Source organism: Anser brachyrhynchus (assembly GCF_964034855.1).
Source record: "Anser brachyrhynchus genome assembly, chromosome: 2".
NCBI classification, from domain to species: domain Eukaryota; kingdom Metazoa; phylum Chordata; class Aves; order Anseriformes; family Anatidae; genus Anser; species Anser brachyrhynchus.
The window spans coordinates 4,372,739-4,394,010 of record NC_137695.1 but is presented as its reverse complement, the minus strand read 5'-3'; the positions used below and the strand labels follow the sequence as shown (position 1 = coordinate 4,394,010).

Genomic DNA, 21,272 nt, shown 5'->3' with positions numbered 1-21,272 from the left:
GTATTTAAGTACCCCTTTTGTTGTCATTGAATTATTTGCTGCAAAATAAACCACATATAGAAGTAACCTTTCCCCACCACCACCATGAAAGCACAGATTTAATAATAGTCAGCATCCTTGTTAATGTTAGTCATTAGAGCTATCTTGCATCTGAGCCTACATTTCATCTTGCATCTAGGCCTTATCAGGATCCTGCAATTGTCAATTAGTCTTATTATCTGTAAAGAAGAAGAGACTCAGAAGCACTGGTTCTTGTGATACCTTTAGTGGTGATAAAAAGGAGATTTGTCCATCTCAAAATGGTTGTATTTCAAGTGAAGTGTCTGTATTTTTTTTATACAGTCCTGAGCTCCCTTCCTGATTAATTCCTTTGTGTGAGACAGAAAAGGTTGCTTCTGCACTGTATGAAATCGTATTTACATTTATCACCAGCAAGCTCGATAGGAATCTTACAGTCAGCTTCTAACCTTCCCTCTTAAAGCTCTTACATTTCTTGGCTCATGACTAAAATGCTTTCCACATCTTTAATCTCCTTTAATAGATTTTTAAGACTGTCTGTATCTTCTGTTGCCAGTGCAATATTTTAATATCACCCTTTATTGTATTTAGAAAAACCTCCCCGTTTTGCTGTAATGGCAATGAGGTGTTTGATGCCTCCCAGACCTCGCCTTACACCACTGAACCACTGCACACAGCAAGGAAGTGCTGCTACGGCTGCTGAGTGATGTGCGGTGTAAAAAACAGCCTGTCTGGGGCTTGGGGATCCCAGGCAGCACTTCTGTGCCATCATTGCTCTGCTCTTCTGTGTTTGCATCTGCACAGGCACATGATATGCAGCTCAGGGACACAGCAAGGTAGAGATAACAAGCCCAGCTATAAACCTGCCAGAAATGAGAAAAGCAAAACACTCTGTAACAAATCCAAGGCACTCAGGGGCAGTCCAGCTTCGATTTGCTGCATCGTAATTGTTTGCTATTCCAGGCTGACCGCAGGGATAATTCCCTGATCCTTCATCTTCCAGTCATCCACTGCTGGAGATAAAACAAGACTCTCAGGATTTGGGGCATGTTACAGGGCTCATTGAAGACAACTGGATATTTTTTACTTCCTCCTGAAGGAGACAGAGACACACAAATATACCCTTCCCTTACAGTCTCTCCACTACCCACTTTGTGATAGGTTTATTTGTGAATGAGTAATTATTGTCTATCAAGACACAACTAGATGTAAGGAATGATTCTGTGAAGTGAAATCTTACTTGGAAGCTGGGGAGCTTCTCAGGCCATGGCTGGAAAACCTTGGCTAAGAGACAAAAAGAAGCTGTCTCCCACACCTTGGAAAAGTACCTGCCAGAGTGAGATTAAGTTTATTTACAAGCTAGGAAATTAAGCCTGCTTAATTGACATTACTTTGAGATCAGAGGTGTTCTAGAGCAACATGGAAAGTGGCAGAAATATACCCAGATCTCAGAAAGAGGGGACTGTAACAAAATAGCATTGGACATAGCTGTTTTACTGATGAAAAGTTGGGCCCCTAGGTTACACTACTGAATAAATCTGGCATGATAAATTTCTTGCCCAAAGAAAGAAAGTTAGTTATATCCAGAAGCTTTCTCAAACTTTGTTGGATCCCCTCAATGGCTCGTTTTTGTTGTTGTTGTTTGTTTTGTTATTGTTTTTATTTTAGCTAATATTTGGGTTATGCTATTCCTTTCTCACCGTCTGAGTGAGATTCACCTGGGACTACAGATTAATTTCCCCATGGACACCCTGACCATTGAGATTATATTGTGCAGAACGTGTTTCAACATTCTGCAATTGTTAACATAGACCCAGTATGAACATAATGACATTTCCTTTAGGGTCAGCTCTGGTCTGGGAGCAGATTATTGGCTTTCCTATGGCATGCATCTCAAGCATGTACCCTTTGAGGATCAAAGCTGGCTGCGGGCTGAGCACTGCAAGTCTAGTGCAGAGACTCCCTGTTTTCAGCAGAGTCCTGCAGACTAAGTGGAGTGACTCTACACCAAGTCCCTAAATAAATATTATTTTAATGTGATCTTGGAAAAAAAAAAAAAAGTAAAAAAAAAAAAGTAAAAAAAAAAAAGTGAGGTGTTCTTCCTCCTTCCCATCTTCTCCTCTCTTTCCCTCTTTTTCCATAAAAAAAAAAGAAAAAAAATAAAAAAAAAATAAAAGAGGTTGACTGCATAGCACCACACTGAGATAGTAAGAGGAAAACAATGTTGTGCAAGGTACTTCACAAACCCTGAAGGGCAATAGTCCGAAGAGCATCACAAGAACCAAAGACACCCTTTCCCAGATGTGTCAAGCATATCTAACCACAATTCTCCAGCTGAAGGTGTGAATGCCAGGCACGTGGGCCTGAGGTAACTTCGAAGGAGCTGGCTCAGGGGCTGACTGCATCATTTTCTGGTCTAGTCTGTGTCTCTTCCAAATGTTCCACTTTCTGAATTACTTCTGTTGTCTGCTCTGTCCTATCCCACAGCTATGAATATACACCTAAGACTCACCCAAGGGTGATTACATTTTTGGAAAGGGATACATCCAGCTCTGCTTAATTGTCATCCAAAACCTTCCTGGCCTGAAGGTGGGGCTGGTGTCATTGTGCTCCTCTTTCCCTGCCTACTTTGGTTTTTCGTGCTTAGAGAGTAATAATTTTCAATTACTCTAGAATGACATTTGACCCGTTGTCCCTGATGGTCTGTAGTAAAAAAGATAGCTGAGATATTTGTAGGCTTAAATTTCCTATACAGCACTGTAAGAGTAAGGAAAAAAAAAAAAAGTAGAAAAAAAAATGTATTCACAGATAAGAAGATATTGAAAAAACACAGCTTTAGATTTACACTGAAGGAAACAAGGCAACTGGCAAAAATCTGGCTTTGATTTCTGGACTCATTGTGGATGAAAATTCTGTACAGACAACAGTGCTTCTACTTTCTAAGTAGCTGCTGTATGAATTATTAGGTATCTAAAAGTCTTTAAAATCATTTTCTGTTTGTCGGCAATGTCAAATCTGTAAAATACTTCCCTTTCCTTCTATTTTTTTTCTCCCTCATGTCTACATAGATTCTATACTCACCTGTGCTGAAGTACTTTTGTGTTGGGAAAGCATCTAATTAAAAGAGGATAAGGCATGAGGCTATGTAAGCATCACTGTGAACGTCTGTCCCTATAATAACACTGAATTACCAGGGGGGTGATGCACTGTTAGCAGGTACCATGCTTTCCTTCAGAGACACAGCTTTCCAGTGACGCAGAATACGAACCCTGTATTGACTGCCAGAGGGCTTTGCAGGGCTCTGTGATGAACCACCATATTGCAAGCACAGAGGATAATTATTATTTCACCATCACTTTGTTCGTTATTCAGGAATCTCTAGGCTGTTTGGTTCCCCCATAGAGCTACTTCTGATTCATATTGCAAATTTCTGCCTATGATTTCCTCACAGATGTTATGAAATGCTTCAAATCAGAACGATCACTGGCAATTTTACTCCGAGACAATTCTGTGCAATGTGAAATGATTGTGTTAAGCCAGTCTGCTTGTCTGTCATGATTTGGAAAGCTTTTCAGGGAAAAAAAAATACAAAAAAAAAAAAAAAAACCTGAAAGAGATGTCCACAGAAATTGCAGCTCCACGGCTTACAAAGTCTCTGTTGGAAGTGGTGATTTTTTTTTTTTCTCCTAGATTTCCAATCCATGTTCATTCAGAGCATTTCATTATAGTCCTAAGTGTACAAGAGCAGAAGTGATAGAATGATGTATTTTTTATTACTCATAAAAAAAATAAAAGGAGAACTAGAAATGAATAAAGGGAACATTTAGTGTTCAGAGGCAGTGCTGCTGGAGTGTATTTTCATGTTCACTGAAGAAAACTGCATAATCCTATAATATTATTGCCTCTGTGGTTCATTGCAATATTTATCAGCAGAATAGATGCTTCAAAATTACCTGTGATAGTCACAGATATAGAGAGAACCAACTTTCATTTTGGCCTCTGCATGCTGATGGCAAAGCCTTAATAGTTTGTGGGCTAACACAAACTGAAGTGCTAGTCACCAGTCCCGGAGGAAACAGCAGCATCCAGGGGTTGTGCAGTTATAAATCCTGTGTGCGTTTTATCATGAACACCTGAAAAATCTACTTATTTCATAGTTATTTTGTTGGTGCCTTCCCAGGGAAAACAGTATAACAATCATAATTTTTACCTGGAAAACTGAGGAAATAGAAGAGAAATACCACTATACAATCTTTCAGGCCACTGCCACAGTTTTAACTCAGCATAGCCACTACTGTAGAAAAAGAATCTGCCTTGGCTTGATTCTTAATGCATTTGCTGAACGTCTTTGTTTTGTTTTGTAGATATGGTTTTTTTTTTTTGTTTTTGTTTTACTTAAAAGGGGTATGTTCATAGGGAAATTATTTCAGAAAATTAAATTATACTATAGCAATTTTGCAATATGTAAATTCATAATGGATGTAGATGTAATAGTATTAAGCATGCAAATACTTGGTGAAAAGCCAAGGATATCATGGGAGACATCTGAGGGATGTATTAAGTCTCTGGCTGTTAAATGCACTTAAAAGCAGCATGAGCAATGTGTAGTATAACAGGAGTTATTGACCTTAGTTGTACAGTGTATGTGTACATATGGAGGAGAAGGCTGTAGTGATAGTCCCTCCACATTTATACGTGTAAACATTTATACTGTAGACAGCTTCACTTAGTGGAACAAACACATCTTATATTTTTACTTTCAGCAGAGACAAACTATTTTAAGAATCACTTCACTCAGAGTAAATGGGTTGAATCTTAGATTTTTGTCTATGCCAGAATTTCTAAAATTTTTCATTCACTGCTTCATGTAAGGATGGTGGTAAATTATTTCTGAAGGTTGAGAGATACTCAGATATGGCACTGCAGAGTGCTGAAAAGCTTCTGAAATAATGTAAAGGAATCTGATGAACACCTGGCTAAGCCTCTTCTTTGTAAAGGTCCACAGAAGAATTAGACAATGAAAGGAGGATGAGAAATAATATAAAGGCAGATGAAATGAATGTATTTAAAGCAGCAGCACAGGTGGATGGAAGCCAGAAGAATGAAAAACAGAAGAGATATAAACAGCTACAATTTAAAAAGTACAAATTTCTGAACAGGTTGAAGAGGGGATGCTATAGCTTTTATGCAAGGTTTTAAACAGAAATAAGTAAAAAAAAAAATCAGATTGTAAGTTGGAGATTTAGTGAATGAATGTTGGTAAAACAAACAAACAAACAAACAAACAAAAAATTGTCTGAGTATAGGTGGTATTTGATTCTTGCTACTCTCGTTATTGCAGGGCAAAAAAACTCATAAACTGACATTTTTTTTAGGATGGGATAGTGTTATGCTGTGTCAGTCTGCTGGTATCAGACTGTCCTTCAACTAAACAGAGAGCAGAAACAAAGCTAGTATTAAAAATGTGAGGAACTCTTTATTTCAGATGTAGAATACATGTAGAACTAAACTAAATTCTGAGATAATATTGCTGTGATCAAAAAAAAATAAACCTATTTACTTTTGCACTGCTTATTTTAAGATTATGTAAAAAAAAGAAAAAAAGAAAAAAGAGTATAAATCATTAATAAAAGCGGAAGTTAGCTCACAAAAAAAGGAGAGTGTTAAAAAGTCATTTTCGGGAGCTTTTTCGCTAAATGACACTCTGGTGTGTTTTGTTTCTGCTATACTAAAGCAAGAAGTTATGAGGTCTTTTGTTCTTCATGACTGATTATACTGATTAAGTAACTCACTTTCTCACTCTGCAACGTGTATTCCTTCATGTAATTCTGATAACTTTCCTTCATAATGTTAAAAGAGATCTGACAAAATGCAAGAAATTCATAATGTATATAAACAAATCTTCAATAACAACTTCAATAAACAAAGTGGTAAATCTCAGAACAGAATTCAAATCCTGATTTTATTTATTTTTTTTTAAAGGACAAACCCTCTATTGTTTTGTTCCTTCTTCCTTTTTCTTTTTCCTTTTTTCCTTTTTCTTTTTTCTTTTTTTTTTCTTTTTCCTTTTTTCTTTTCTCTTTTTTTTTCTTTCTTTTTTTTTTTTTTTTTCTTTTCTTCAGGAAATAAGATAAGCAGGTTTTCTTTTCCTCACTTATTTCTATGTGACATGTCTAGGAAGTTTTGAGAACATAAGGATCTTCTGATTCCATCAGTTCCTTTGCCCATTTAATCCAGTCTTCAGTTTGCCTGAGACAAGATATATTATATGAAAGTGTAAGATTCTTACTCAGGATACAATGTGAGCTGTGTTTAGTAAAAAGTTTTAGTTTATAGGTCTTTAGTAACTATGCATTTATTTAAGTTTTCAAGCCATAGATTTACCATCTCATAAAAAATTTATTTTATAATTATTTGTATTTTTCTTATTTTCCAATATATTTCATTCTGAATTGCACCCTTGATCTCTTCCTTCTATCTGTTTTGTGGTTTTTGCTGACTTTTTTATTCTTCTGACTATCATAAACTACTAAATTTTGCCCAGTTACTGAGAGCAATGATTTATATTTGGATTAAGTATTACATTAAAGTAATAAATAGACTTGTTTTGAAGACATCTAGATTGGGATGCATCTCAGATTTCTTTAGACGCTGACTACATAGTATCTTTTTCTGACCTGAGGTTCCAGTAAAGTTAATGGAAACAAGTAGCACTTTTACGATGTGATTTTTCTCATTTATTGTACATGCTTCCCTTAGGTTGAGATGAATCATGCACTGATTCTCATTGACTGTATGGACTAGTTTCCTTTGACTAGAAAGGAAGCCAGAGATTACCTCATCTATAGACATCTACATTGTACATGTTCACCTAATTTTGGATTAGATTAATCTCTTAAAAATCAAGAACCTTTCCCATCCTCTGGTATGTTATTCCAGTGGTTGCTTTTCCTCCGTATTTAAGAGAGTGTTTGTTTTTATGTCTGAGATGAATTTGTCTGGTTTTTGCTTCCAACCACTAGCTTTTATTTTTCTTTTCTCTACAGGGCTTGACAGACCTCTAGTAAGTATACTGTTGTGAAGATGTAATCTAATTTAATGTTTTCATATGTTCATATTACAACAAAGGAAGACAGAAATTTTGTATGAATTTGTCTTTCATTGTTTGCATAGTATTTTCATGGTTAGAGAAGGGCTTTGTCATATTTGATTTAAGACAATTGACTTACAGTTGAACATAGAGGAAGACAATTCAAATAAAAAAGGAAAAAACACATATACAGTTAAAAAGCGGGGGGGGATCAGAATTTAATTACCAGTTCTTGTCCAGCAACAAAACATATTCGTTATGACAGAGTTTGTCTTATGAAATGAGGAAAATCTGCTACTAGCAACAGTCACAATTGTTCCTTTGTTACAAGTGCAAGTAGGACAGATTCTATAACGGTTAAAGTCCTGTCTTTGTTCACTGTTAATGAATCATACTATAGAAGGTACGATCTCACAGAATAAATGCTATGTAGCACCTAAGACCTGAAATCGCATATTAAGAAAAACAAATATATGTAATAAGAAGAGTAAGAAAGAGAGTCGGTGAAGAGTTTTTGAAGAAAAAAAAAAAAAAGAACAAATTTCATTCTCCAAATGAAAGATTATTTGATTGTGCCAAATAAATAATTGTCTCAAGTAAAACAACTATGTGAAAAAATTCCATGAACTTCATTTATAGATGCAGTAGTGACTTGCTTCCTTTTCTTTATGGCTCACTGTCATGGATTTGATGCTCACACTAATCACACACCTTCTATAGCCCACACTAGAGTTCTATTTGCTTTCAGCATCGCCTCTTCTGAAGGAAAAGAGGTTTCCTATTCTTCTGCTATAGCTCTTTTTCAGCTGTCGGAAGACTGCCGTCCTTCAGCAGAAGAGAATAATCTCCCTCCAAAGGTCTTTCATGCAAGAAGAGAACACCAGATATTAGACTTAGGTAATTTTGAGTGCTAGAATCAGGGACTCTGACCACGGCATTGGACTATTCTCACCTTATAAAGAGGAGTGCAGTAAAAGGTTTAACTCAAGACATCATGTCAGACAAATTAGAGGAAAACCATTTGACTTCAGGGTTAGGAGAACCATCTGTCTATGCCCACAGATAAGGAAGGCAGACTGATCCAAAGTGACAAAAACAGCTTATAAATCAAGATAGTTCAGATGGGAAGTGAGACCTTTGAATTTTGCCACAAGCTGATCATTAATAACTCGTGTAAGATCTGTCTAAGGAGGATGTAATGCATCTTTCAGCTGCTGCAAAAGACCCTGTCTGAAAGATGAAGAAAGGTGTGTAACAGCTGGAAGCTGGATAGATCTGTGACTTCTCCCTCAGATGTGCTCACTAGTGTCTTTATTATACTTTAATTAAGGAAAAATTGTCAGGGTCAGGTCTTAGGCCACAAATTCTCAAGACATCTATCTACAGGGCAAGAATTTACTTGTGTAAACCTTCAACCACCTTTTAGGTTTGAAGGTTGAGGTAAAAACTTTGTAGGGTGAGTCTAATTTTAAGAAAAGTATTGAGAAATTCTAATAGGTATCCATACTCTGCAGATGGGATTAGAACCTCTAAAAGGAGTCTTCTGCTTTTCAGTCACATCCTAATAGATGTCTATGAAGGTTTGTGGTCTACACTTTTTTTTCTAAAATTATAGTTTTGTACTAGTTAGTCCCAAATATTTGTTGTCCTGATTACAGAGCTCAAGGATAAAAACTTGATTATCAAGGTACGTTAGGTGAGGACTTCAATAATATTATTCTGAAAGATGTCAAATGAAGTCCATGAATTAGATACCAAAATGTCTAAAATAGAGATCCCCAAATCCCTAAAATAAATCCCTGAAATAAATAACTAAATAAGCAATGTTCCATAAAGCCTCTCCTGGAATGTTCTGTCTATTCACATTCAGGATTGGGAAGAAGTTACTGCACTGTAAATGTCTACCTGAACCTTCTGCTAGAAATAACTGTCCTCCAGAGTTGGCAGAAATAAATGTATCTCAGCTTCCCAGCTACCTGCGTAGATGTGTGAGCTGTGTAGATCACAATCTGGTGAATGGATTCACAATATCTGCGGTTTTGGCTAGTGGATTTTATGGAAATGTATGGCAGCAGAAAATACAAAAATATCTGCACTAAATTAGACCAGAAATCCATATGTATACTTGCAAGTCACTAGAAAAATATATAAACAATGGGCAGGTATTAAGTGCCCTAAATTATCTCCCAACACTGATTGAACTGGTCATGGTCTTGGAGGTCTCTTCCAACCTAGATGATTCTGTGATTCTGTGAAATGTGTCTCAGAGACATTCTGAGCCAGAAGTGGTCTTCTGGTATTGAATTGCCTTTATGGACTTCTCCTCTATAATTTGCTTTGAAACACTTGGAATCTTCTAGCATCTGCCAGGTCATATAACATTTAAGTGAAGACTTTTTTTTTTTTTTTTTTCCAGGGCTCCCTGATTTTTGTTTGGTATTTTCTCAATCTTGTGTAAGGAAGGACAGTGGACATTTTTTCTTTATTCACCTTCTCAGAGTTATTTTTTTATAAACTTCCACTGTTTTACTTCTCGGTAGTCTCTGTAGAAAACTGAAGAATCCTCATCTAGCTGGTTCTTATAGATGATTCATTCCATATATTTAATCCCCTTGCCAACCTCCTGTTATATTTTGTTCATTGCTATTTTGCCCGTTTTCTCTCTACCAAAGATGCTCATATATATTTTCTTTTGTTGACTCCCCTTAGTGGGGATGTAACTTTCACTGGAGAGATGATTCACACAATTTAATTTCTTTAACCAGCTGATTGTGAATCACAAGAGTTTGTCAAAGGACCAAATTTTCAGCTTATTTACCTGAGAAGAGGAATGAATAAATTCTGCTTTCATGCCAAGTGGTGTGAGGACTCCTGAAAGAAGAGGTAGATCAGATAGGAAAAATAATGCTGATTTTCATAGTAACAGTACTCTTGACTTCAAGAAAGGTACAATACAGGAGCTTTGCATTGACCACTTGAACTAAACTCTTTCTTAGCAAAGTTAAATAAATAAATAAATAAATATTCCCTTGAGACTGGCAGACATAATGCAAGAGATGTAGGAGCAGCTGGTGCTAGTAAAGGTTTTCTAGGGCATCTCAAAAGGCAATGCACACTTTTTCTAAGGCAGCAGATACTTAAGCTGCAGATATTAAAAGAGCCAACAGTGTCCAGGGAGATCTTCAGTTGGTTAAAGTATGTTAAAGTGAGCTCACCATTATCCCTAGGCTTCACTGATTGTAATGACTAGGTCTCTGTTGACTACGACAGTAGTGTTGTTGCCTAGCTCATATACAGACACCTACCTTCACCTGTCAATTTTCAAGCTGACTCCCATCCTCCTGTCCATGAGATGTTACCCCTTGCTATGTGGCAGCCTGTGGAGGCTGATCAAGGTAAGGTATGGCTACCACCATTTGAATAAGCATGCTTTATAGCCGGCTTGCAAGCTGGCTATAGCAGAGCATTTTTCCTGTCATGCCCAGCTTCTGGTGGGTGATTTCTGCATATGCAAAAGCCTGAGTCAGAGGCAGGTTAGTATCACCTCCATGTGCTACATGTGCTGATGTGTTCTCCTCCCCTCATTTTTTAGAGCTTTCAAGTCAAATACAGCATCTTCTGCAGCAGAACAAGCATGAGGGAAATGGGGTGTTGATGAAGAAAGGTGCAGTTGTTTTCCAGTAAAATTTGTAACAGATACAGGGGACAAAGACAAAGGGAGGAAGGCTGGATAAAGGAATCAAGAGCTTTGGTTCAATTTAATTCCCTTTGACGATGGCCAGATCAATAGACTCCTGTCCAGACAGCTAGGAGTGAATTTACTGCACCTCAGCTTCTCACTGATGGCTGCTTTCACACCCTCTGCTGCTTCCCAGCACCCTGAGATAAGCATGGCTGTATGTCTGTCGGCTGAGCTGCCTTATATTTACTGTAGGGTAAAAGTAGGCACACAATAGGATACCTTCTGTTCTTTATATTCACACTTTGAATTACTTCCTCTTAAGACAGTGATGTAGACCTTTGCCTACACATCACATATGTCCCAGTTAATCTTACGTGGTGGGGAATTTGACATACTGTACTCTCCCTGGTTGTGGACAAAGTTCTGCTAGTAGAAATGTCTTAAAACAGTACAGCTCATTTCCATAGCTAGAAAGGGAATAAATGACTGCCTTTCCTTGCATAAGTAGCTGTTTTTTTTCCCCACTCTCTACCTCCACCAGATCTTGCCTTCAGGAGCTAGGAGGTATCTATTTCTGACTGTTAGCAGTCTCCTAATTGGTAGGAAGTGACTGGGCAATACGCAGACCAGAACACTGCCCTGGGGTAGTTCTTATCCTTGTAGAGGAGAACAGGCCAACTGGGTGTGTCTCAGCAGTTGAGGCTTGTCAAACCTCATAACGAAAGAGTGATTTATCTCTTCAAACACTAGAAGCTTACATTGTGAGTGTCGACAAGCTGGGCTTGTGTTCGCAGTCTGTCTAATGTCAGTGGAGAGAAACAGGCACATTTAGGACACAGTTCCTTTGAGCTGTTTTCAGTTTTTCCCTGGGCTGAGATGGATCATGCCTTGTATTCCAGTAACTGCGTTAATAAGAACTGACTCTGATATGAAGGGAGGGGTGGTTGACCAGCTAAGACCTAGTTGTTCAATCAACTAAATCACCAGTGATTTCAAAATAAAATAAAAGGGTGAGGACCTTCCAACCATATCTTTAACCCAATCCCAGCAAATACTCTTGCAGCCAGCTTGCCAGTGTCTTGACCCTGTGTAGAATGACAGATGGAAGGCTGTCTAGGTCATTTAGCAGCACGTCACACTTTTCTCTCAGGAAGCCTTCTCCTGGCCCTGCCAGTCCCTCATGCTGGCCAAAATAATTGTTATCACGCTTCACACACACTTAAATAATGAAGAGCTATTTAATAGGCTGCTGGTGAGGGTAACAAACAAGCCCCGTTTGCCTGAAAAAAGACTAAATTGTTTTATCCTAAAGAAAATTCTCCTTTTCGGAGAGCAAAGTTCTTAGACAGATTCCTGCCTTCTCCTATAGGAAACCTGAGATGGGTATCAGCTGAGATCATCTAAGGCAGTCCAACTGAGGCTGGATACGGGCCACTAGATGATTCTTTTGGCCTGTTGCCCTTCTCCTGGGAAAGACAGGGAGCAGATGTTGTAGCAGCACATAATAATTGAACAGCTGGGAACCTTCTTCCACGTTTAGCATTCCAATGGGACATTTCATAGTGATGCTTCTGTTTTTTGATGTAGGGCTATCATAAATTTTGGAAGTTTTGAGGGGTCGTGGCAGCTGTTTTGTATTGTTTGGGGGAGTTATTTATTTCTACAGGATGAACAGAGATGTTTTTATTGGGAAGAACATTTCGCTGTGGAGGTTACTTTGTCCTACATCTTATCCTTTAGGATTCAGATAAAATGAGGTTTGCTGAGATCCTTCTGAGTAATAAATAGGTATCTACATCTGACTGAGTTACTTACTGTTGGATTTCTTTATGCTTTCTGGAAATCTAGCCTGGGGTCTTATCCTAGGTAGGCATTAAAGTAGGTGCAATAATGATATCCTAAAAGTGCTTCTCTCCCTTTAATGTCTACAAACAGTACACAGGGTGATTAAAGATTTTTTTTTTTTTTTCATATTCTTTTTTCCCTCATGTTTAGCAAAGCTACTAAAAGCTAAGAGATGTGGCTAGAGAAGTTGGTAGAACTGGAGAAGGAGAAAGCACAAAGGAAATATTTGAAAAGTCTGAATGATTATTTGGACTGCTCCGTGATGCTGAAATAAAAAACAGAACCGAATGCATTCACAGTGTGTGTGCCTTCTTTTCTCAGAAGGCCCCGATGCAGCCATGGGGCTGTTACTGTGATAAGGGACCAGGAGCAGTGCTGCCTCAGTCAGTGCTTCTGTTGTGGAGCTACATCCCCCTCAGGCCACAGGGACTATAACACACAAATAAGCAATTGGGCCAGGGATTTTCACACTGGACAGGTAATAGGTTTAGTTGCTCTTTGGAATGGATTGCTTTGGTTTTCTTTTGCTTAATCTGGGCAAAGGGTAAAGGCAAGGAGGATATGAAATGAATTTAAATTCTAAAGGAAATGTAAGATTGGAGATGCAGAAAGTGAAGGGGGAGTGATAAAAGATAAGCAGAGGGAAGGGTTTCCACACTGGGCACAGTGTTGGTATCCCAGGCATGAAATCTGGGTGTGATTGGAAGAACCTCATCAGCAGGCAGCACAGATCTCAGGGAATTTGGGGAGGGATGCAGGCATCCAGCATCTCCAGTTCCTGACATGGATCTGCAGGGCTTGAGATCATTATGGTTGACAGCAGTAAAAACAGCGTGGAACCAAGTGCTTTCATGGGATGCCCAGGCCTGGACAGGCTTTACCCTTGAGTGCTACTCTCTGCGGAAGGGAGCAGGGACTGGATGCTTTTGTGTCATTCCTTGCCAGGGGACACGTGCCACCCTGCTCTTTTCCAGATGCACATCAGAAGAACCAGTCGGACATCCCTTCCCTTCTCATCGACCACCTCAGCCTTGTCTCCAGCTCCATGCCCATTCCAGCAACAGGTACGACTCCTGCACTGCTGTTGTGGGCAGCTCGGTGCCATGAGGCTATAAGGCAGTGCAGGGCAGGGCAGCTGCTGTTGTTCCTGTGCAGTCACTTCCTTTCCTGGGTGTGTGTGGCTCTGCTGCAGGAGGGGAGGATGTACTTTCCACCAGCTCACAGGGCTTGTCCTGGACACAGGCCACATGCCCATCTGCAAATACCATCTGCAAAATGCTGCTTCTAGGTGAAATTCCTGCTCCACTTTCCCTCAGGTCCCTTCCCTGCCAACTCCAGCTACTTTATCGCTTTTCCTTGCTATCAACTCTTCTGCAGCTCAGGGAGAAACTGCCTCCCCTCACCCTCCCTCCCACACCCCCTTTCCCATCCAGCAGCGATGCCATCCTCCCTCCCATCACCATGTTTTGCTGACCCAGTCGTGCCAATTGAAAATAAACAAATAAATGAATCAGTGGGGCAGCAGAGGCGGTGCTCAGGGGACAGGGATAAGGAGCAATTGGGGGAGGTAGGAAGAGGAAAAAAAACGGGCGGGGGAAAAAAGTGTTTGATTTAAGAAACTTAATTTGAATAAACCCCTCCTTCCTCCGGTCCTCATTGGCTTCCTTCTTTCTCCTCCATATTAATGAACTAGCCAAGGAGAAGCGATTGGCTCCATATCCCCTTTCCTTTCCTCAGGCACTTGGGGGAGGAGGTGTTTGCATTTCTCCGCAGGACCAGCTCGCTTTGCAGAGCATTGTCTGGGTATGAGAATCACACAGGCACACAGACACACACACACACACATACAGAAATACCGGGGCGAGCACACCACAGCCTTGACTTGCATGCAGAGCATCTGATCCAGCCTGAATCCCCTTCTCCTCCTTTGCTCCAACCCCCTACTTCCCAAGCTAGAATAACCCTCCTTAAAAATAAAAATATAAATAAAAAGGGGGGGGGGGGGGGGGATAGACACCAGGAGAAAAAAAAAAAAAGTTTGCAACAAATCTCCTCCCTCCCTTTTTTTTTTTTTTTTTTTTTTTTTTTCGGATTTAGCGATGGCAAATTCCTTCACGGCCAGGACCTGGCCCATCCCCTGAGCAAAGGCAGCCTGGACATGACCGGCAGGCGAGGGAGGAGGAATTTGGATTCCCTTCGGAGGCGCCGACCCCTCCTCCGGCCGGTAGGAGCCTGGCGGGGGGAGCCCGGCTCCGGCCGCTCAGTGTCCCCGCGGGCAGCCGGGGCTGGTCCCCTCCGTGTCCCCCCGCCTCTGGCTCCGAGCCCACCGGCACCCGCCCCGCCCCGGCACCCGGCGGGGATGCAGCATCTCCAGCACCGGGACGGATCCCTGCTGCAATGGTAAGTCCCCTTCCTCCGGCCGGGCAGCGGGATTCGGGCTCTGCCCCGCTTCGGCCCCAGCCCGGAGATGCTCCGGAGCCGCTGATTGCAGCCGGCGGGGGGATTAGGAACCGCCGGCTTGTCTTGGAGTGACATTGATTTACCGGCTCTTCCCCCCAGGTCCTGGGAATACTTCTTTTGGGGGGAATTGCACGCAGGCTTTCAGCCTCCAGACACAACTGCAGGCTCCGAGGATGCGTCCGCGAGGTAGATTTGTTGCTTGTCGAACAGATAAAGCTCCCTTTGCAAGTGGTGACAGGTTAACGTGCTTGGTATGGGAATCACGTCTGATTTTAACACAATATGGCTGGTAAATAAAACCTGATTGCTAACAGACCCGGTGCTGCTGTTGGCATTTTCGAGCTCTAGGCTACCTTTGCAGTTCTGCATCTTCACCTGCCGCAGAAACTCTGATTCACCCTTCAACCAGTGCACCAGGACTCCTCTATTTTTCTGTGGGGCAGTAGTAGAAATTGCTGTTAATGTGCCTTTGACCTCTGCTTGCATGCCTCTGGGCACTTCTTATCAGTATTTGAACAGCTGGCTCTAATAATACCATCTTTATGCAGAGCACATCCTAAGTCAGAGGGATGGCACACAGGACAGACTTTTTGCCGCTATGCTGTGGTTTTAACATGTGAATGGTTCAGGTATGTATTGGCATCTGAAGAGTTTACTGTCAGGGAGAGAAGGATAATGCAGCATGGTGTTCGGGAGTGGGAAATGCATGAAAAAAAAAAAAGAGAGATTTGTTTTGAGACATACCGGTGTCTATGGCGAGATGATCGCTTACATAGAAGTACGTCTGGATGAACTCCCTGGAAGTCAGTGGTTTTCCTCTGTATCTAGTCTGCTGGTAAACAGAATCTGGCCTTTAGCTTGAAGCAGGTATTGAAGTAGCACCAGAGGTAATTATAAGAGTAACAATAAGAACCAAAATGAATAAAGTGGCAAAGTGACCTGGTTCTTTCTTAGGGTATTATGGATGACCATCCGTCTTGTGTACGTTAATTACAGTGCATGTGTTGGACTGATATTGCAATATGCAGTGTAATTGAAGATTTTTTTTTCCCTCTGTCTCTTTTTAATCTCTTGGAGTCAACAAACAACAAATAGATTTTCATATGATATTATTTTGGTACACTGCCATCTCACTTTTGTATTCTGCGTATGCAACACTGGTCAGGTACAGTGGGAAAATATTTTTATGGCTAGCATATGTTAATCAAAGTGAATGTATGATTGCTTAATATTACTGTTAAAGATAACAGGAAGGCAAAATCCTTAAAGTGTTGTTATTATAGCTATGGAGAAAGAATGCATTATACAAGCATCTTTACTTGGCTAATGCAAAACACGCCGGAGCTGTCTTGAACGAAGTTGTCCTAAAGGAAAGGTAAAGCAGTGCTGCTCCGATTTGATGAATAATTAAGGAATGTTATTCAGCACAATAACAGCAGTTGGATTAAAGTTGATATCTCTGCTTGTATCTTGGTTATAGCTCTGTGTTATAATTTATATATATATTTTTTTCACATTTCTATATGCTGAGAGCAGCGGTGGCTGCTTTGTTGTTCATGCAGGACAGCTACAATTGATCTGTTATTGTAGTGGCAATCTATCTTGGACATCGCGGAGCAGAGGGTTTCTGTTGCTTTGTTTTCTCCAATCTAAGGCATGTGTGCAGTGACTGGAAGGATAACCATTGGCACTGAACAGACTCCAAGGTCATGGGGGGCTTCTCGGAACGCCAGAAGGAAAGCCAGTTGTCCCAATGTATTTATCTTTAAACAGGGACTAGTTTTGTGATTGCTCAGTGGCTCTAGCCTTCCATTGGGGTTCCTGTTAGAAAGCAAGAGGGCTTCTTCCTCCCTGTAGATTTAAGATGTCTGCTGTTCTCGTGGTGGTGCCACAAACGCCTGTAGCTCTCCAGATCTGCTGTTGTCAGTGTATATGTGAAGCTCATAAACACGAAAGCAGAAGCTTTGTTGTAGGATGCTACCAGGGAGAGAAAAACAGAGATCTCTGAGATTGTGGGCTGTGCTGTTGATCACGTTCAGACCTTTGTTCATCGCATCTCTCTTGATTTGGCTGACTGAGCCGGCATCCTGGAGATATTTTTTCTGGGGTTGAGTTCCATATGTGCCTACGCCTTTGATCAGTTGAGACCCATGTCCCCAGGCTGATTCATTTTAATATAGCAGATTTTGTTTTTCTTTCCTTCCTTCTGAGCACACTCGGTACAAACAGTCTAATTCTTAAATTAGCTCAGATTATCTTCTAATGAAACCAGAGTATGTGAGTTAAGAAGCACAGACAAAAAGTAAACTGAGGACAGGATCGTACTGTAACTCATATGCAGAAATATCGCATCTTACAGTCGCTCCCAATTTAGTAGAGAAGAATCCTTTTTTTTTTCTTTTTTCTTTTTTGATTCCATGATTCTCAGGAGATGTAAACTGAGATCAGGATTTAGAAGTCAGTGGAGATACTGGATTTTATTTTACTTGTCTCAGAAACCACAGCATCAACCTATAGGTCAGGCTAGTATGTTTTTGCGTTGGTTTATGCTCCCTTGCTTCCATTCCCTGTTCTCCTCTCATGTCAGACATTCAACCATCCTATATCACCTGTGAAGACAACAGGTGCACAATTTCATACACATTGAACTCAACGGGATTTTTGGAGTGGGTCCTCCACACCACTGCGAAAGTGGAATAACTCCACTGAAAGGGGTGTAAACGCTCCAGTGAGAAACTCTCTTTTTTCCTACACATGACTTTAGTTGTCTGTGCTGATACTACATGGGCAAGGATAGCTTTAGCATCACCCTGTGTCAGAGTACTCCTGCTAGCCAATATATACAGCATCCCTCAAGGAGATACTTTTCCAGTTCCCTCTGTGCTGAACTTGTGCTTGTCTTAAGAAATGCTTTGCATACAGAAAGGTATTTGGTTGTCTACAATCACTAAAAAGTACTAGAATTCACTTGCCTGTGGTGGCTGTTGAAACACTTTGGATTGTAGTTGAGTGGGCACAAATATATGAGAAAAAGGCAGATTTGCAAAATGCTTTGCTGGTTGCCCCCCCCCCCCCCCTTGCTTTGCATGTATTTTATTCTCTGACCACCTTTTGCTCTCTCAGTTTGTTGATCCACCTTCTTCAGCTTCAACTTTTATTTCCACAAGACAAACCAGGAAATCATGTAAAATAAGAAAGATTCTCTGAGTCCTGTTCACATAATTCACTTCAATTTGTTGTTGTATTCCCATGCAAGATGATGGGCTGTTCTGTAGAGTAGCCAGATTAACAATTTCAGGGTAGAACTTCTTAGGAGGCATTATATCATTACATTTCCTGAAGGAAAAGTACAAGCTTTGTCACACAGAACATTTAAAGCTAACATAGCTGTTGTACTGGGGAATATTCCTTTGGAAAGAACCCTGTATAAATATACAGACCCAGTTGCGGGGACTCTTGTTTCCTGCTCTGATTCTATGCTACTCTTGAATTCAAATTCTCTTGACATAATTGTCCCATGAAATGAGCTGATTTGCATTTGACATCAGAATTTATCTGTCCTGGAGATATCCTGATGATCTCATTCCTGTGTAATGGTTGAATGGGTGAAGGTATAAGGGTGTATGGTAGGACTATGGTCTGAAACATCTCTGATTATTCATTTGGCAGATTTTTTTAAGATGTTTTAAAAGGTGTAAAAACCTCCACTTAAATTTATATATTTTTAACAAATTAAATTAAAAATTCTAGTTTGTATTAGTTTAACTTGTAATTCACCCTACAGGCAGCAGCAAAACAAATAAATATTTATGTGCTTTAATTCTTCTTCTTCTTCTTAAAAATAGTTATGGCAACAACAATAAACAACAATAACAACAATAGAAACTTCTGTTTATAACATGTTGGGAATTTTGAGGTCTAAGAGCTCCTTACCGAGCACAGAACATCACACTTCTGCCACATCTCTTTGAGGGTTTGTCTGTCTGCTGTTGAGGTATTTCACAAAAAGCCTTAATCACAATGGCTTTTGCACTCCATTACAGATTATTGGGTCACAATTGTTCAGGAGCTGCAAATGGAAGGATAATTATAGACTGTTATCTGTGATTTGTTGGGCCTGCTAAATGGAGCTGAGGGTTAAGGCAGGAAAAGTCCTTTTAATCTGCATAGTGGGTTAATAGCTAAGATTTTTATTCCTCAGTTCCTCAGAATAAGGCAAATTGTGCTATTTCTTTTCTCTCCAAGGACAGCATATTGCCCTATCTGATTCATTGGGAAATTGTAAGGAAATGTCTTGTTAAATAGAAACACGACAATATCACATTCTTTTCTTTCAGGGAGTAGACATATCATAAGTTCTGTCTCTGAGGCAGAGAGGAGGTGTAAATTGCCCCACTCTCAAGGTGAATACTTGGCCCCAAGGGATCCCCTGCAAAACTGTCATTCATTCCATGTGGATGAAGGCTTTCTCTCAGAAGTGTCTGGCAGTCTGGGGTGATGTCCATCTATTCTCACTTAAGCATCTGAAAATTAGATGGTTATATCCAGGCTAATTCCAGTCTCCTATATTATTATATAAGGTGCATCATCTCATCCCGAAGATGAATAACTCTAGGGGGGGTTCTTGCAACTACTGTCTCAGAGCTGCACATCCGAAATCTGAGATGAATTGTTCCACGATATCTCGGACACGTCCCTGTGAAGTGTAATATGTCTCTTGCTCCCATCTTTGTTCAGGGGGAAATTTATTGATCTTTTATTTATATATTTTTTAGTAATTATTATTATTTCTCTATATATTTTTGCTAGCTCATAGCAATAGCGGATCCTGAAAAATATTCAGTTTTCTGAAAAGCCCAAACCTGCTGTGGTGACCCCCACAGCTTCCTCACCCCCATCTTCCCTTTATCCGACTGGCAGCAGACGCAGTCTGTCCCTGGCAGGTAGAATTCTTGCCTCATGTCCCAGGCAACACCTTTTCTATTTGCAGCTGGGATTTTTGGTTGTTTTTGTTTTTAATTCATTGATTGTTTTGGATCTCAGGGCCTTCTTTGGTGTATTGACACTTTCTGTCTTCAAAGCACATCCAATTAGTAGGAGGGATTTGCCAACTGAAGCTTGTATGTCATTTCGTGAACAGGTGGAGATGCATCAACACAGAGGAACATCCAGGACGGCAACATGATTTTCTGTAGGCAGATGCAAGCTCACTCTGCCTGTTCTCTGAAACAGCCAGCAGCTTTGCAATGCAACAAGCCTGATCTAAAATACCCTACTTGTGAATGGCTAGACTATATGTTGCAAGTAGATGCAGATGAATGCTGATCAGACCTCTTTGGCTTCGGGTTGGCACCTTGTGAAAGATGTTCTGGCCATCTTGGGGCACATAACATGCTTAGGATTAGGAGACCTGAAAGCCAGCTATTTGCCATAAATCAATAGGTTAATGCTTTCTTATTATAATGCATCCACCCCATCTTAAGCTAACACACTCCAACTGTCTGTTGATAAATGAATTTAACTAACACCTTGCTCCATAGCTATGGCCTTTAAAAATATTTACTGAAATCCAAATATTGAAAAAATATATATATACATGAACTTCTCACAGCACAATGATATGTAGGCAAATTAAAGTTGCAGTACTAACAGATACTTCTCCACAGCAGAAATGCATCATATTTATTTGGAAAGGCAGTTTAAAATAACTAAGATATCCTTAATTTTCAATTTATTTTCCAGGAATCATAAGTCTTTTTTAAATCATAACATTTCTATTGTTGCATTTACTTTAATTTTTTTTTGGAAGTAAGTTTATAAAGGATTTTTTTTTTTTTTTTAGGAAAAATTAGAATGGCATTCATGCTCTTAGGTAAAAAGTATTTCCTTTTAAAAAGTGATTTGTCATGATAGTGATATTTATATATGTATGTAAATTCTTAAAGAGATCTAAATTGAGCACCAAAAGCCATGTATGAACTTGGGGTTAGCACACGGTATGCTCATTTCTAAGATGTTAGACACACAACAAAACTTTCTCTCTTCGCATTGGCCTAGAAACAAATTATATAAAGAAGCTAGCACAAGTGTATTATATAAAAGCCCAAGTTAAAGTTAGTAAAGTTACTCATTTCCTGTGTTTTAGAGAGCTGGATCTTTGGATTTCTTCCAACAGTT

General features: G+C 39.9%; 1 protein-coding gene across 13 annotated transcripts in view; it reads left to right on the top strand.

Moving 5' to 3' along the window:
- Positions 1-21,272, top strand: part of ADCYAP1R1 (ADCYAP receptor type I) — a 345,195-nt gene that overhangs the window by 183,535 nt on the left and 140,388 nt on the right. For 7 of the 13 annotated variants that reach the window (XM_080579590.1, XM_080579587.1, XM_080579586.1 and 4 more), the window contains exon 1: positions 14,701-15,035. The exons of 1 other annotated variant lie outside the window; for it this stretch is intronic. The gene's annotated coding sequence lies outside the window, so the exon portion shown is untranslated. 5 more of the 13 variants (XM_080579593.1, XM_080579592.1, XM_080579588.1 and 2 more) reach the window with 5 other exon arrangements.